Raw genomic sequence first — 15,790 nt, 5'->3', positions numbered from 1 at the left:
CTGTAGTGCCCTCTGTAGTGCCCCCTGTAGTGCCCTCTGTAGTGCCCCCTGTAGTGCCCTCTGTAGTGCCCCCTGTAGTGCCCTCTGTAGTGCCCCCTGTAGTGCCCCCTGTAGTGCCCTCTGTAGTGCCCTCTGTAGTGCCCTCTGTAGTGCCCTCTGTAGTGCCCTCTGTAGTGCCCTCTGTAGTGCCCCCTGTAGTGCCCCCTGTAGTGCCCCCTGTAGTGCCCCCTGTAGTGCCCCCTGTAGTGCCCCCTGTAGTGCCCCCTGTAGTGCCCCCTGTAGTGCCCTCTGTAGTGCCCCCTGTAGTGCCCCCTGTAGTGCCCTCTGTAGTGCCCTCTGTAGTGCCCCCTGTAGTGCCCCCTGTAGTGCCCTCTGTAGTGCCCTCTGTAGTGCCCCCTGTAGTGCCCCCTGTAGTGCCCCCTGTAGTGCCCCCTGTAGTGCCCCCTGTAGTGCCCCCTGTAGTGCCCCCTGTAGTGCCCCCTGTAGTGCCCCCTGTAGTGCCCCCTGTACAGAGAGCATCCTGCTGGCCTGATGAGGATGCAGCTAAACTCTCTAGAGTGTAGGACAGGCTTTCCTATTCCTAGCTCCAGTTACATCATCAATGTAAACACACACACACGCATACATACACACAAACACTCAGAGACATTCACGCAGACATAACAGCGAGTGGCAGGATATCCTGTTATTGTTGTCATGGCGAGCAACAAACCTCTAAACTTCTAAACGGGGGTTTCCAAGGGCCAGCAGGCCTGTTTTTAACCCTTGTGTTATCTTCGGGTCATTCTGACCCATCAGCCGTGTGACCCACCGTCGTATTGCGACAAATTTACCTCATACAAAAACAAAGTGAAGCATTTTCTTTTAACCGTTGGGCTGTCGCAGACCCCCCACATTGCAAAGGTTAAAAGAAAATTATTTTTATTTGTTTTTGTATTGGGTAAAACTGGGTAAACACAACGATGGTTTGTTATGAACCTTTGGGTCATGTGACCCGAAGGCAGCACAAGGGTTAAACCTGTTCCTTTGGGTTGTCTTCTCTCAGTCTTCCTCCTGAAGAGAAGGGGACAGAAGCCAGACAAACAGTTATCCAAACAGTTACTGTTTCCAAGAGACACAGATTCAGCATTCAGGAGTCATCCATAGATGAGGGAGTCATAGATAGATGAGGGAGTCATCCATAGAAGAGTCATAGATAGAAGAGGGACTCAGCCATAGATGAGGGAGTCATCGATAGATGAGGGAGTCATACACAGAAGAGTCATAGATAGATGAAGGAGTCATACATAGATGAGGGAGTCATAGATAGATGAGGGAGTCATACATAGATGAGGGAGTCATAGATAGATGAGGGAGTCATAGATAGATGAGGGAGTCATAGATAGAAGAGTCTTATTTAGGGTCTCTGAGAAAGGGAAATCAGATACTTCTGATCTGGAGTGATGAATGAACAGCCTCAGGGGTGTTTCTGTGCCCAGGGGTGTGTGTGTGTTTATGTGTCTGTATGTATTTGTGTGTTTGCATTTCAGGTGGCCTAAGGTAGCAGACAGTCTGTTGCTATGCGGTTGTATCATCCCCAAGATTATTTTTAATCTGCTCTGTCCATGTTGATGCAACATCGATGTTTACATCATTTCTGTCTGAACTGAACAGGATCACTGTTGTTTCTCTGCTTATGCAGTGGAGATCTTTATACAGGAAGGTCCGTAAAGAAATCTTGATCATCCACACACATGCTCTCTCTCATTTCTCATATTTACACTCCTACACACTCTCTCTGTCTCTATCTCCCTCTCTCTCACACACACACACACACACACACTCTCTGTCTCTCTCTCCCCCTCTCTCCCTCACACACTCTCTCTGTCTCTCTCTTTCTCCCTCCCTCTCTCTCACACTCACACACACACACTGTCTGTCTCTCCCTCTCTCACACACACACACTCTCTGTCTCTATATCCCTTTCTCACACACAGGAAACAGCGGGGGCAGGGGAGGAGATGGAAGGGAGGAGGAGGAGAGAGGGAGAGAAGGAGAGAAGAAGAGGAGAGAGGAGGGCAGGTCAGAGAGATATCAGAGCAGTAGGAGGACTAACACTGTAAGGCCTTGTTGTAAATCACCTGAGATTCAGCTGGAGAGCAGGGAACTCTCTTCACCCGACATCAAAGCCCAGCGTCAACTAGCCTTCATTCCTTGGTTCCTCTGGGGCGAGGCAGGCAGGGGCACCTGGGTTCCTCTGGGGCGAGGCAGGCAGGGTCACCTGGGTTCCTCTGGGGCGTCTGGGTTCCTCTGGGGCACCTGGGTTCCTCTGGGGCGTCTGGGCTCCACCAGTGAGGAGGTTCAGATCTCCTTCCTCCTCTGTCTTCTTCTTGAGTGGGAGGAAATAACAGTGCTGAACACTAGTTTGTGCTCACACACCCACACACACACACACACAGACAGACACACTCTCTCTCCATCCACCCATATAAGAAGAGAATAGAGAGAGACATGGATAGAGAGAGAGAGATGAAGAGAGAGGAGAAGAGAGAGAGACATAGATAGAGAGGGAGATGAAGAGAGAGGAGAATAGAGAGAGACATGGATAGAGAGAGAGATGAAGAGAGAGGAGAAGAGAGAGAGACATAGATAGAGAGAGAGATGAAGAGAGAGATAGAGCTTTGGCAACATTGTTCAGCGTGAACATTCATGCCAATAAAGCATTTTAAATTGATAGAGGAGAAGAGAAATAGATAGAAAGCGATTGGAGAAGAGAGAGAGATAGATAGGGATAGAGATGGAGAGAGAGGAGAAAAGACAGACATGGATAGGGAGAGGAGAAGAGAGAGAGATGGAGATGAAGAGTGAAGAGAGAGAGATGGATAGAGATGGAGGGAGGGAGCGAGGGAGGGTAAAGAAAGCATCTGTGTGTCGTCTTCACTTGTGTTCATCTGGTTGTAATTCCTAGTGACCTGCCTTGTTAAGGTGGAGATGAGATGTGTCTGGAGCTGCACTGATTGGATGAAGTCTCCTGGCTGACCACACCATCCCTGGCTGTCTACTTCACTCTCCTCTGCTTGCTTTGTTAGACACCCTCTTTCTCTCACACACACTTCTATCCCCAGGAACAGAGAGAGAAAGAGAGAGAGAAAGGGAGGGAGATGAACTCCTTTATAACCCTAATCAAAACATCCTTCCTTCATTCCCTCGCTCTCTCTCTTCTCTCATTAAAGGCATCCCCCTATTTCAGCCAGATTTATCTGGTGGTATTACCCTTCCCTGATTGTGTGTGACAGACAAAACACACACAAATTGCACAGACATACACTCTTTCTGTTCTTGTCCTTGTGTAGAATGCCAAGGTGTGTGTTGTGCCCTAAAGGTGTAGAGGCAACTGGCAGTAAATCCTTCTCTAGAGACCTTGCCCATGCAGTACACCCACACAAACAGACAGACATACGCACACACAGATGGTACAAAAGAGACATCTAAATTCATTTCATCCACTTCCTGTCTCCCAGGTGTGTTGATCTCCCTATAAGAGGAACCCTAGGCTCTGGCAGTGTGCCCAGAGTGTAAGTGTATATGTTGTGTGGTGTGTGTTTGTGGGTGTGTTGAGATTAGGGATGGGCGATATATCGAATATTAGCGATAATATGGCAATAATTTTGATGACGATGTAAAATGTGAAAATATTGTTCTTTGTTTTTTTTTGCTGGTCCTTGTGTTGCTTGTGTTTTAAGATCACCATCTGGCTCCTGTGTTCACAGACACACACAGACACACACACACAGAGACACACACAAACTGAAAATTGCACTCGCATATGCACTCTCTTTTGCTCTCTTTTTGTCCTGTCACATAAGGACCTCTGCATGAATTGTTCCATGTGAGGTCCATTTTGTCAAGTTTCAAGTACCATGTTATGGCAACTGCTTAAATTTCCACTACACATGTTGTACTTTGTAACAATAGCTGTTCTATCTAAATTGTTTTTGTTGTTTTCTAAAGGAGGCAAAAGAAAATCAATTTTTTTATTATTTAAATGCAAATGAAAACATATTGAGATATATATCGAATATCAGTTTTTTTTTTACAATATCGAGATATCAGTTTTTTTTATATATCGCCCAGCCCTAGTTGAGATTCATCTCTGTTGGCATCTGGGCAGTGCTAGCAGCAGATTGATCCTGATTGACTGGCTGGGTGACTCTGATCTGGGGGAGTCCTAGCACTGGGCCTAGCCTGGCTGGAGAGAGAGAGGGGTGGAGATAAAAAGATGGAGGGAGAGAGGATAGAGAAAGGGGGAGAGAGGAGAGGCAGAAAGGAGAGGAGCTTTTCCTAAGGAAATGGGTCAGAGACAGAATTAGATTCCTCTCCTACCGTGAGAAGACTAAGTGCTCCTGGATATAGAATCAAATCAATGCTCTTATGTCCTGTATGTATCACAGAGAGACTGAGAGAGAGAGAGAGAGAGAGAGAGAGAGAGAGAGAGAGAGAGAGAGAGAGAGAGAGAGAGAGAGAGAGAGAGAAAAGAGATTAAAGAGAAAGAGAGAGAGCAAGCAGAAGTTGCTGAGAAGGCATCTTCCCTGACTTGAGGGTCTGTGTTTGAGGACTGCAGTGATATCCCTAACCCTATCCAATTATCAACACAATAGCAGTGTCAGGCTCCAGGGTGAGGACACACATACACACACTTGACATTACACTTACCTGCACTCTAAATGTTTAACTGTGAAGACACAGCAACCCACTACTGCCACAACTCTGTTTCTCGAGTTCACCTGTTAAACAGTGACCATTCATGTTAATCCTAACATGGTCATGTTGAAGCCTGAAGGTGTGTTATATCAGCACTGGGACAGAACCTGCTCTGGACCAGGTCATCAGTGTGTTATATCAGCACTGGGACAGAAGGCGTCTGCTCTGGACCAGGGCACATCTGCCCCTGAAGCTGATCCCAGGACAAAAACACTGTAGAACACACACGCAAGCACCCACACACACACTGTGACCTCCACATACCACACACACATATATATATGTCGGTCAGATGGCTGAGCGGTTAGGGAATCGGGAGGTTGCCGGTTCAATTCCAGGCCGTGCAAAATGACGTTGTGTCCCTGGGCAAGGCACTTCACCCTAATTGCCTCTGGGAGAATGTCCCTGTACTTACTGTAAGTCGCTCTGGATAAGAGCGTCTGCTAAATGACTAAATGTAAATGTATATATTATTATACATCCCCAGACACCAACACTGGCTGTAGACCTTGATTAAACACCAGACAGGTGGAGACTGGCCTTGATTAAACACCAGACAAGTGGAGACTGTTGGGGAATACTATGTTTGAATATGAGATATTATGAATTCTGTGTGTAATATGAGATACAGTATGTTTGAATATGAGAGGTACAAGGTATGACCGAGAGGAAAGCTACAGCTGACATATTAATCATAAACACACAAGTCCTCTACGAGTCTACTGACTCATATTAATATCAAACAATGTTTCTGTGTGTGTTTCATAGATAACTAACAAGCAGCTGACTGATTGGTCAAAACAGACCACACACAGGCACACAAAATTGTCATACACACACATGCAACACCCCAACCACACACACACACATTCAGTCAGTCAGAGAGGGGCGTATGAAACATAACCTTTCATTATAATCCAAGCTGGTCATCACATTATGCTTGATGAAATATCTTGTTTTTCTATAGATTGCTGTGACAGATGGCTGTATCCCAATCTCCCGGAGGTTATCCTGAATTAACAGCACCTACACAACACACACATAACAGCACACACATTCGTCCCAAACAAGCTTTCCATTAAATGCAAATGTTTGCATGCGACAAGCCATGGACACAGGAGGATTTTTCAGGGAGACAAACTGAATGAAATGGAGGGAATGAGCAATGGAAAGAGCTCTAAACTGAGACAACTTCATAATCGGGAAGAAGTTATATGCAGAGGACACCAAGTTCCTCCCAGATAAGGCAGATTTGGAGTCAGTTTGCAGAGACAGACTGTTCAAGATGGAAGATGACAGCTCATCAGAGGACGGCTGGTCCCTTTGAAGCTAGCTAGCCTAGCTAGTCCTGTAGCTCTGTGTTGGAGCTATGAAGCTAGCTAGCCCCCTAGCACTGTGTGGGGGGTATGAAGGTAGCTAGCCCCCTAGCTCTGTGTTGGAGCTATGCAGGTAGCTAGTCCTCTAGCTCTGTGTTGGAGCTATGATGACTGTAGGCTGTAGCACTTTATCACAACTGCCTTTTGTGTGTGTGTGTTCGTGTGTGTGTGTGTGTGTGTGTGGGGGGGGGGGGGGGGGGGGGCATCAGATTACTGGAATACCAGGATTAGATTTCCTGACCAGGTTAAACTGTTTACCATCAAATAAATATGGTTTAGGAATCTCAGATAAATTGATGTAAAAATGACTTCATCCAGCTATATGATTTGGATATGATTAAGTGTGTAGGAGTGTGTGTTTCTGTGTATGATTATGTACAGTGTTTGTGTTAGGGTGGGGCAGGTGTTGTTGTTTTACAATGTATTCATCTGTGTCACTGATTCTGTGTGAGTCTTCCCACCCCTCTCTCAACTTCTACACAAAAATGAACACACACACACACGTCTATAAATACACACACAGGCCAACAGAGACTCAGCAGTGGCCCTGACCTCTCAAACGCAGATAAACCACAGATGAGAGAGGAGAGGAGGGTGGAAGATTAAACTAATAACTGCTGCAGCTTAGCCAGGCTGGCCACACAAACACACTCACTGGAAAAACAGGCTGAGGTAATCAGTACGTGTGTTTGTGTGTCAGCCTGACAAAGAGAGAGGCAGTGCAGCACTAAAGCTGCCCTCTCCATCTGTCCCTGGCTACATGAACACAGTGTTCCTCTGGAGGATACTTCTCACACACACACAATCTCCCCCTTACTGGGTCTCTCCCACAGGGTGGTTTTTATCCAGCATCCTCTGGGGTTATATAGTTCCATCTCTCGCTCATTTGTTTTGCTTTCGAAAAAACAGTGTGCTGTACACCAACAGGTTGGTAGAGGGGACTGGGGAGAGGAGGGGATCAGAGGACAGGGAGGGAGGGAGGGAGGGAGGGAGGGGAGGGAGGGGAGGAGAAGGGAGGGAGGGGATGAGAGGGAGGGAGGAGAGAGGGGGAGGGGCCTTGGAAGGAGAGGGAGGGAGGCAAGGGAGGGAGGACTGGGGAGGAAAGGGAGAGGTCTGGTAAAGCAGTTCCAGTTTACTACGTTGCATCCTGATATAAAGAGAGTGTAGAGGTTGTCAGGTTGAGATCATATTACTGTCAGTGTCAGGGAAGGAAATGAGCATGACATGCCATCATCACATCTACAGAGTGCAAGAGCATCCACAGGCTTGAGGTGTCCTAGCTTGGTGTTTAGTGTGTGTTTATTAAACATGAGCAGGTTAACCTGCTTTCATGCTCTCTATGAACCTGCTGTGTTCTGAACACTTCTCCAGCATGGCTGTTCATACAGCCTGCCATCAGCTCTTATGCTGGAAAGATGGAGGACAGGAGAGAGAGGGAGGACAGGAGAGAGGACAGGAGAGAGGGGGAGGACAGGAGAGAGGAAGAGGACAGGAGAGGAAGAGGACAGGAGAGAGAGAGGACAGGAGAGAGGAAGAGGACAGGGGAGAGAGAGGGAGGACAGGAGGAAGAGGACAGGAGAGAGAGAGAGGACAGGAGAGAGAGGGAGGACAGGAGAGAGAGGACAGGAGAGAGAGAGAGGACAGGAGAGATGGAGGACAGGAGAGATGGAGGACAGGAGAGAGGGAGGACAGGAGAGAGGAAGGACAGGAGAGAGAGGACAGGAGAGAGTGAGAGGACAGGAGAGAGAGAGGACAGGAGAGAGAGGACAGGAGAGAGAGAGGACAAGAGAGAGGGAGGACAGGAGAGAGAGGGAGGACAGGAGAGAGGGGGAGGACAGGAGAGAGAGGGAGGAAAGGAGAGAGAGAGAGGACAGGAGAGAGGGGGAGGACAGGAGAGAGGGGGAGGACAGGAGAGAGAGGGAGGAAAGGAGAGAGAGGGAGGACAGGACAGGAAGAGGACAGGAGAGAGAAAGGACAGGAGAGAGGGGGAGGACAGGAGAGAGAGAGGACAGGAGAGAGGGAGGACAGGAGAGAGGGAGGACAGGAGAGAGGCAGAGGACAGGAGAGAGAGAGGACAGGAGAGGAAGAGGACAGGAGAGAGAGAGAGGACAGGAGAGAGGAAGAGGACAGGAGAGAGGGATTTCTAAGAACTAAACAATCTAAGAATACAACAATAAAAATATAAAATAAAATATATATAAAAATAAGAATAGAATGAGCAGCGTGAATGGTCAACATAGTGCAATCGGATACTGAGATAAAGTGGCTTATGCATACTGAATTTCCATTAGATGGACTTATAATAGTTAAATAAGTGAATGAATGTCAATGGGAGTCCTTGGCCTTGTTGAAGAGGCCAGTAGCAGATGGAAAGAAACTGTTCTTATGTCGTGAGGTTTTGGAGAGAGAGGGAGGAAAGGAGAGAGAGAGAGGACAGGAGAGAACGAGGACAGGAGAGAGGACAGGAGAGAGAGAGAGGACAGGAGAGAGAGAGAGGACAGGAGAGAGAGAGAGGACAGGAGAGAGAGAGGACAGGAGAGAGGGAGGACAGGAGAGAGAGGGTGTGTGTATGTGTGTGTGTGTGATTGAGGTATATGTCTAATATCATTCCAGAAATGTCAGAGATATCTTCCATATTTCTTATCAAATCAGTTTTTTCTGTCTCTGTGCTGAGAAACAGACAAGTTCTAAGAAGCAGGCCAGTTCCCACGCACACACACACACACAGTCTTTCATAGCAGTACTGTCTGACACCATTAGTATTCTTAACACAGCACTGTGAGTGTGTGTGTGTGTGTATCTCCATCTCTCTCAGTTAAATATAGTTATACATACATTACAATATTTCCTTCATTCACTGTGTCTCTCCAACACACAGACATAGAGGGTAGCGAGGGTTAGGGTTAGTGAAGGTTCGGGGAATGTTTATTCCACTTTAAACACACACACTAATGTCATAACCCCCTGGGCCGGTACCTGGCTCTGAGTGAGAGAAAATCTTACCAGCTCACTGACCCTGAACACCTGAAGCCAACAGCCAAGAACCTATCTTACACACCACTCACTAACACACACCACCTCACACACCACCCACAAGACTCAAACTTACATGTATTCACCAGACCTCTGGGGAGGAAACAAGTTCCTGTTTACATGAAAGCAGAGCAAACTCATCCACCTCTCTCCCTGTCCCTATATCCCCTTCATTCCTCTATCCCCCCCTCCCCTTCTGTGTGTGTGTGTGTGTGTGTAGGGGAATGTCTGTGTTGCTAGTCAGAGTTAACCTTGTAAAGCTCTGGGCCTGATTATCCTGCTATGACTCACCGAGAGAGAGAGAGAGAGAGAGAGAGAGAGAGAGAGGGGGGGGGAGAAAGAGGGGGGAGAGAGAGAGAGAGAGAGAGAGAGAGAGAGAGAGAGAGAGAGAGAGAGAGAGAGAGAGAGAGAGAGGGAGGGAGGGGTGGGTGGGGAAAGGAGAGAGGGAGGGAGAGGAGAAGTAAAGAGCATGAGAGCGTGCAAGAGCGGGAGAACAGAAGAGAGAGAGGGAGGGAGAGCAAGAGTGAGAGAGCGAGAGAGAGAGGGAGAGGTGAACTCAGTTTACAAGAACCCAACCACCAGGGCATCAGTATATGACTGCAAACACATAGCAGGACACATTAGTGCCCCAGCTACACACCCTGGTTACCATGACAGCACACACACTGCAGACCTGCCTGTGATCAGACAGCACACACACTGCAGGCCCTGGTTACCATGACAGCACACACACTGCAGACCTGCCTGTGATCAGACAAGGTTGTGACAGGCTGGACTTAACCCTAACCCTAACCCTAACCAGGCTGGACAAGCGAGGCTGACAACTGTAAACGAACACGGAGGGCTGTCACTGTGTTCAGGCCTCCTCCAGCCTCCCCTGGCCTCCTAAAGCCTCCCCTGGCCTCCTCCAGCCTCCCCTGGCCTCCCCCAGCCTCCCATTGCCTCCCCCAGCCTCTCCTGGCCTCCCCCAGCCTCTGTTGAAACTGTAAATCCAGACCCACTTCAGCTATGTCCCTCGCAACACACAAACACTGCTGACATTTAAGCCTGGGAGAACAGGAGGCACTCACCCAGGCGTGAACACCAGAGGAGAGAGATCTCACTGTGCCCCTGTCATCACACACCACACCAGGAACACCACACAACTTACATAAGACACAACAGACAGACAGAGAGAGAGACAGAGAGAGAGAGAGAGAGAGAGAGAGAGAGAGAGAGAGAGAGAGAGAGAGAGAGAGAGCCTTAACCTGAACATTCATGCCAATAAAGCATATTGAATTGAATTGAGAGACAGAGTGAGAGAGAGACAGAAGGAGAGGCACACAGAGAGGGAGTGGGGGGGGTCACAGACAGTCTTTCTGGGTCAGTGAACATCAGCAAGGATTCCCTCCCCCTCCTCCAGACCTCCCCCATGGCTAACACAACACATGTAGACGGAGGGTGTGAGGCTGACCTGTGAGGCTGACCTGTGAGGAAGAGGCTACGTGAAGGCTGCTCACCCTGCCCAGGGCATCACAGGAGAACCCTCCAGGAAACAGAGAGAGGGAGAGAAGAGGGAGAGACCCGTTAGCAGCTTTCATTCAGTTTAGACGTTAGCATGAGCACCTGCTGCTCCTGCTCTATAACCCTGCTCCCCTCAGAGCGGGTGATGACAGTCCCCTGCATGTTTATTGCTCCAGCTGATTTCTATCTGGGGAAGGAAGGGGGGGGGGTTGTGCAATCAAACCCAGAATTGATTTCCCCTTTGTGAAATATTAATATCTGGGATCTTTGTGAAGAATGAAGTGCAAACAAGGGGAAAAGAGAGAGGAGAGAGGAGTGATGAGGGGAGGAGGAGGGGAAGAGAGGAGGAGTGATGAGGGGAGGAGGAGGGGAAGAGAGGAGGAGTGATGAGGGGAGGAGGAGGGGAAGAGAGGAGTGATGAGGGGAGGAGGGGAAGAGGGGAGTGATGAGGGGAGGAGGAGGGGAAGTTAGGAGGAGTGATGAGGGGAGGAGGAGGGGAAGAGAGAGGAGTGATGAGGGGAGGAGGAGGGGAAGAGAGGAGTGATGAGGGGAGGAGGGGAAGAGAGGAGGAGTGATGAGGGGAGGAGGAGGATGAGGAGGAGAGAGAGGAGTGATGGGGAGAGGGGAGTGATGAGGGGAGGGGGGAAGAGAGAGGAGGAGTGATGAGGGGAAGAGAGGAGGAGTGATAAGGGGAGGAGGGGAAGAGAGAGGAGTGATGAGGGGAGGAGGAGGGGAAGAGAGGAGTGTGAGGGGAGGAGAGAGGAGGAGTGATGATGGTTTGAGAACAGGGTTGGTTTGTGGACAGGACTGAAACAATGTGACAGATCTATAGATGATCTATACACCAACTCCAATCACAACATTCATTCCATACACTACCAGTAACAGTAGTTCTGCCTGTGTGTGGGACCACGCCCAGCTCACTGGATGTTTTCTGGGGATGAAGTCCTTCAGATGGGATGATTAATGGGTCCAGTCTAGGACTGACTGAGATGGCTGCTTGCTGCAGACTCATCCCTGCCACATCATTCATCCTTACATTCAATTATGACAGGAAGTGCGGACGCACAAACACAACAGCTCTGATTGGGCACAGCTTGGTATTCTCTTCCCTTTTAATAAACACGTCCACAGACTCTCTTACTCAAACACATGTATCCTTAATGAAACTAACCCTCGTTCAGCGCCGGCTGCATCTGTTTCCAGCCAGCAGGCAGGTCGCTGGGATGAGGCTGGATCTGTTTCCAGCCAGCAGGCAGGCAGGTCGCTGGGATGAGGCTGGATCTGTTTCCAGCCAGCAGGCAGGCAGGTCGCTGGGATGAGGCTGGATCTGTTTCCAGCCAGCAGGCAGGCAGGTCGCTGGGATGAGGCTGGATCTGTTTCCAGCCAGCAGGCAGGCAGGTCGCTGGGATGAGGCTGGATCTGTTTCCAGCCAGCAGGCAGGCAGGTCGCTGGGATGAGGCTGGATCTGTTTCCAGCCAGCAGGCAGGCAGGTCGCTGGGATGAGGCTGGATCTGTTTCCAGCCAGCAGGCAGGCAGGTCGCTGGGATGAGGCTGGATCTGTTTCCAGCCAGCAGGCAGGCAGGTCGCTGGGATGAGGCTGGATCTGTTTCCAGCCAGCAGGCAGGCAGGTCGCTGGGATGAGGCTGGATCTGTTTCCAGCCAGCAGGCAGGCAGGTCGCTGGGATGAGGCTGGATCTGTTTCCAGCCAGCAGGCAGGCAGGTCGCTGGGATGAGGCTGGATCTGTTTCCAGCCAGCAGGCAGGCAGGTCGCTGGGATGAGGCTGGATCTGTTTCCAGCCAGCAGGCAGGCAGGTCGCTGGGATGAGGCTGGATCTGTTTCCAGCCAGCAGGCAGGCAGGTCGCTGGGATGAGGCTGGATCTGTTTCCAGCCAGCAGGCAGGCAGGTCGCTGGGATGAGGCTGGATCTGTTTCCAGCCAGCAGGCAGGCAGGTCGCTGGGATGAGGCTGGATCTGTTTCCAGCCAGCAGGCAGGCAGGTCGCTGGGATGAGGCTGGATCTGTTTCCAGCCAGCAGGCAGGCAGGTCGCTGGGATGAGGCTGGATCTGTTTCCAGCCAGCAGGCAGGCAGGTCGCTGGGATGAGGCTGGATCTGTTTCCAGCCAGCAGGCAGGCAGGTCGCTGGGATGAGGCTGGATCTGTTTCCAGCCAGCAGGCAGGCAGGTCGCTGGGATGAGGCTGGATCTGTTTCCAGCCAGCAGGCAGGCAGGTCGCTGGGATGAGGCTGGATCTGTTTCCAGCCAGCAGGCAGGCAGGTCGCTGGGATGAGGCTGGATCTGTTTCCAGCCAGCAGGCAGGCAGGTCGCTGGGATGAGGCCTGCTCGTGAGGAAGCCTGGATTACATGGAAATGTGGTGAAACGTAACACTGGTTCACTGGGGCTTCTGACATTCCAAACAGTCACAGGACCACATGCAGCCCAGCCAGGGGTGCCCGGCATCAGCTACAGCCTCATCAGAGCGAGGCTACAGCCTCATCAGTCAACATCCCTACAGCAGCTCTGAGGCTCAGTGGTTTCTGGGACCGGCTCTCTGCAGACATGCAGCATCAGATACAAACACATGTAGACACTTCTAACAGCTATGTTAACCTGTTCACCTTGTCACCCGTTTCACATATTGTAGCAACAACACATTTTTAATAGACAGGGAATATATCAGGGAGAGGAACAGAGAGAATCACTAATGCTTGATCAATACTGAGATCTAATGTATAGATTGTAGCCTGTACTGATGGTGAGTGTGTGTGTGTGTGTAAAGTGAAGCTGTGTTCATCTGTATACACACAGATCATCTCTTCCTGTTACTTCATTCACAACACCCAAAATGTTCCGGAACGTCTGATTGGTTGGGGGCCAGCCATGCTAAAAACACGCCAATCTCCCGGCAGCCAATAAGAAGCAAGTAGTACTCTCTCTCCCTCATTCCAGCTCCCTCGATGCCTGGAGCATGGTGCAAAAACATTCAGCTTTTGAGCACAGACCTATCCAACCCTGCTCTACCAGCACATACCCAAAACTATCTACTACAGATCACCTGTCTACCAGATCACCTGTCTACCAGAGATCCCCTGTCTACCAGATCACCTGTCTAAGAGATCACCTGTAACAGAGATCACCTGTCGAACAGATCACCTGTCTACCCGAGATCACCTGTCTAACAGACCACCTGTAACAGAGATCACCTTTCTAACAGATCACCTGTAACAGAGATCACCTGTCTACCAGAGATCACCTGTCTAACAAAGATCACCTGTCTAACAGAGATCACCTGTCTAACAGAGATCACCTGTCTAACAGAGATCACCTGTCTAACAGATCACCTGTCTACCAGATCACCTGTCTAACAGAGATCACCTGTCTAACAGAGATCACCTGTCTAACAGATCACCTGTAACAGAGATCACCTGTCTAACAGAGATCACCTGTCTAACAGATCACCTGTAACAGAGATCACCTGTCTAACAGATCTCCTCTCCGTCGCTGCAGGGCGTCAGACTGGTTCAGTTCTGTCAAGTTTGGGACTGTGGTTGTTCCCATGGTTACGCCTGGTTTGCCTGTAAACTGTTGGAATGGCATGAATTTGTACAGGAGGCTATTCTGAAATTAAGCATGATTGATGGATTGATCAATTGATTTGTCAATGTCACCCCTGACCCACCCCCAACCACACACTCAAAACAAACAAGCTACCGCAACACTGATTTAATGTTTTATTCATGCTAATGCATGTTCTCCAGCAGGAACTCAGCTGTGCGTGTGTCCAGCAGGAAGGATTAAGAAAATGACTAAAAACAGCCCATCAGCTGCCCAGTGACACCTGATGACCTGCGTTCAACAGGAAGTAGGTGGCTGAGCGGTGAGGGAATCGGGCTGGTAATCCGAAGGTTGCCAGTTTGATTCCCGGTCAAGCCAACTGACGTTGTGTCCTTGGGCAAGGCACTTCACCCTACTTGCCTCGGGGGAATGTCCCTGTACTTACTGTAAGTCGCTCTGGATAAGAGCGTCTGCTAAATGACTAAATGTAAATGTAAGTAGGGAACTGGGTTAAACACAGCTGAAAACTCATGAGGTTCAACAATGCCACCTATGGCCAGGAGAGAGTACTGCACTCTGTTCATGTGGATGACATCATTGTGTTAAGGATGTTGTTTCTCACCTGCAGACACGTGCAGGCTGGAGACCTCATGCAGGACAGTGTTCCTCTCCAGCAGAGAGCAGGGCAGCTAGGCAGCCTGGCAGCAGGTGAACAATGGGGGGTCAATAGCACATTCAGTCTGAACCATGCATGCATGATCAGTGGAATATTTGGAATGACCTGCATATATTAGTTATCTGGCTAAGTTGTCAATGAAATATGACATCATTCAGTTGAGGCTAGGAAACAGATCACCAACAGACCCACTCTCTCAAGTGGCAGGCCTGCTGATGGGCTGCGCTGTGACGCCCCCTGCTGGTCAGTAGTATACAGCCAGTGCTGTTGCAGCTCTGGGTCCGTGGAGATGAAGACCACAGGAACCCCACCCTCCTCTTCCTCTCAATCGCCTGGTGAACCAGACCCTGAGGAAGTCCTCCCCCACCTGCTAATCTTGCCCTTCACCCTCTACCTCCCCCCCCCCCCCAAGCACTTATCCCCCAGCCTTGTTGACCCCTGACCTGGAGTCCTGTGTGACCCTCGACCCCTACAGACACCAGCTGTCACACTTAGTGTAGAGGGGAGACCCAATTAGAAGAAAACAACATTCTGAAAATACAAAGCTGGATAACTTTATTTACCACGCGCACACACACACACTTTAATTTGTACACATTTGAACTCAGGGTACAAACAGACCCCATCCTCTGACCTGCTCCACACCCAGAAGCTGCTCTCAGCTGACAGCCTCACCAGACATGGACACAGCTCCACTTGTATCTGCTAGCATTCCAGAAATGCTAAGTGAAAATGGACTGATATTTAATGCAAAATAATCTGTAAAACAAGGTGGTTCCTAAACAGCTGTCTGCTTACGAGAGAACCTCTATTCGTACAAACCGATCTGGAACACAATATTACAACCGTGTGTTGTTGCAGCCAGTTTCCTGCTGACTTGGTGCCCTTCCATAACTTCAAGGCTCTGC

This window comes from Osmerus eperlanus, chromosome 20, assembly GCF_963692335.1.
Source record: "Osmerus eperlanus chromosome 20, fOsmEpe2.1, whole genome shotgun sequence".
Taxonomy (NCBI): Eukaryota; Metazoa; Chordata; class Actinopteri; order Osmeriformes; family Osmeridae; genus Osmerus; species Osmerus eperlanus.
This window is presented reverse-complemented; position numbering follows the sequence as displayed.